We start from the raw sequence: 3,047 nt of genomic DNA on the forward strand, positions 1-3,047 counted from the left end.
CTATGTGTATGTATGCGTGTGTATGCATGTATGTGTGTCTCTGTATATGTGTGTATGTCTGTGTGTCTGTGTCTGTGTGTTTGTCTCTGTGTGTACTGTCTGTGTGTGTGTGTGTGTACTAGTGTGTGTCTCTGTGTATGTATGTGTGTGTATGCATGTATGTGTGTCTCTGTGTATGTGTGTATGTCTGTGTGTCTGTGTATGTGTCTCTGTGTGTACTCATGTCTCTGTGTGTGAGTCTGTGTGTATGTGTGTGTACTAGTATGTGTCTCTGTGTATGTATGTGTGTGTATGCATGTGTGTGTCTATATCTCTCTGTATATGTGTGTATGTGTGTATGTCTGTGTGTCTGTGTGTGTGTGTGTCTGAGTGTGTCTGTGTCTGTGTGTGTGTCTCTGTGTGTACTCCTGTCTGTGTGTGTGTGTGTGTGTGTGTGTGTGTGTGGACACTTCGGCCCTCACCTTGCAGGTTTGGATGGAGCTCCTGGATGTGGGCAGCAGGCCAGGGGGACCCCAGGTCCTCAGCTGCCCCGTCCCCTCCTCTTGCCCCTGTGGAGGCTGAGGAGGCAGCCCCCCTCCTGGGCGACAGGAGAAGGGGTGTTGGGGTTCATTACAGGCATCTGAGGGCCACACCCGTTCTGTGCGGCCCCACTGCCCACCAGCCTCTTTCCAGCCTTCCCCTCACCTTGGCTCATTGTCATTCCACAATCTGTCACGTTGACTATGTGCCAGCCCTCCGCTCGGTGTCCAGCAGGACCCAGACAGTGAACAAGAAATAAATACTACTAAGAAAGAAAACTTGATTAAAATGGTGTGGAGAAAAGTAAAGCAGGGAGAGACCGTAATTGGGGGATTTTATTTTTAAACTAGGGGCCCAGTGCACAAATTCGTGCACCTTGAAAGGAACTGTGGGCCATAAGGGGCTGCAGCAGGTTCAGGGGCGGGTCTCGGCCCATCCTCTGTGCCCCAGCCTGGCCCCTCCCACTGTGGCCCCGGTCCCCTGTCTGCTGGCAGCCCTGCTCCTGCCACGGCCGCTCCCATGTACTGATGGCACTGGCCCCGCTCGCACCCGCTGACGACGCAGAGCGATTGGGGTCGGCACCAGCAGCGGGTGCGAGCGGGGCCATTGATGGCAGTGGCTGTGAGTGGTGGCTGCCGCCCTGATCGCCCCTCAGGAGCAGGGGGAGGTGGAGAAACCCTGAGGGGCGATCGGGGACGGCAGCCACCACTCGCACCCGCTGCCGGCGCCGAGCGATCAATGCCAGTGCTGTCAGCAGGTGTGAGCGCCGGGCAGGACCACGGCACGCAGGAGCAAAGAATTTTCAGTAACCACCAGAGGCTCGCCCTGATGACAGCGACTAGTGCCCCACCTGGTCTGGTGCCCCCACTCACCTACTCCACCGTCCCACCACAGCCGATGCCCGCCATGTTCTGCACACACCCCCAGGTGGTCAGCACACGTCATAGTGATCGGTTGTTCCGCTGTTCAGTCCATTTGCATATTAGGGTTTTATATATATAGACGGGCTGGTTGCAGAATACCTTATTGGGAAGGTAACATTTGTGTAAATCACTGGGAGAAGGTGGTCCATCTGCCCACCACCCACTCCTCCTCTGACCCTCATCCACCCAACTGTCCATCCGTGCTTCTCCCACATAGCACAACCCAACCATCCACCCATGGACCAATCAATCCACCCACTCATCCATTTGTCTATTTGTCCATCTGTCTGTCTGTTCATCAATCTGCCCCTTCATGCATCTACCCACACATCACAATCCATCCATCTAGTCATCCATCCATCCACCCAGCCACCATTCATCATCCACCATCCATCCATCCATCCATCATCCACCATCCATCCATCCACCATCCATCCATTCAATCCATCCATCCTCCATCCATCCCCCATCCACCATCCCCCATCCACCATCCTCCATCCATCCCCCATCCACCATCCACCATCCATCATCCATCCACCATCCATCCACCTCCTGTCCTGTGGGCAGTAGCGTAAATAGAGAAAACTCATAATCCCCTTTTCCATGTCTATTTTGTTCCCCTCCTCAAAATACACATACATGCACAATGTCTTGGGTGTGCATGTTGGCTTTCTTTGACATTCCTCTACTTTTGTTTCCTTTATACTTGTGATGTATATTTGATGTGAAGGTCTGTGTTTAGGGAAGTAAGGTGGTTGAGGAGAGGATAGGTAATTTAAAAAGCCTGAGCAGGATAAAAAAAGGTTTATTACATTTAATAAATGATGTATCTGTCTTTATTAATATGTACACACATCTATCTATCCATCCATCATCCACCATCCATCCATCCATCCATCCATCCATCCATCATCCACCATCCACCATCCACCATCCATCCATCCATCCATCCATCCAATCATTCATCTATCCACCATCTACCCATCCATCATCTGTCCATTCACCATCCATCTATCCATCCATTCATCCATCTATCTATCCATCATCTACCAATTCATCCATCCATCATCTTTCCATTTATCCATCCATTTACCCATCTGTCTGTCCACCCACCCATCCACCCACCACCCATTCATCATCCATACTTCCATCCATCCATCCACCCACCATCCATACGTCCATCCATCCAACCACAAGCCTCCTCGGGGCTGGGCGCCTGGCCCGAGTGAGGCTCCCAGCTGTTATGTCCTGGGACAAAGCGGGACTGGCCCAGTCAAGGCCAATGTGAGGTCTGGAATGTGCTTGTTCACCATCGAGGAGGGGGTGTCAGGACTGGGTGCCCCGGGCTGGGCCTAGATGCCGAGGGCAAAGCCAGGGTGCTGAGAGGTGTGACAAGGGGCCAGTGTGGGAAGGCCTGTCACCCCTGCCTGAGGGTGACCAGGCTCCCCACGCACCCCAGTTACAGGTTCCCAGATCCAACCTTTAAGCCGACCCTCCCCTTCTCGCCTCTTCTCCCGGTCCTTCCCCAATCAGAGGGGTCCCCAGGTCATCCAGGGCTCCAAGGTCCACATAGGAGTGGAGGGGGGGGGGCAGGCACCCAGCCAC

Source organism: Myotis davidii, unplaced genomic scaffold (genome assembly GCF_000327345.1).
Source record: "Myotis davidii unplaced genomic scaffold, ASM32734v1 scaffold880, whole genome shotgun sequence".
NCBI classification, from domain to species: Eukaryota; Metazoa; Chordata; class Mammalia; order Chiroptera; family Vespertilionidae; genus Myotis; species Myotis davidii.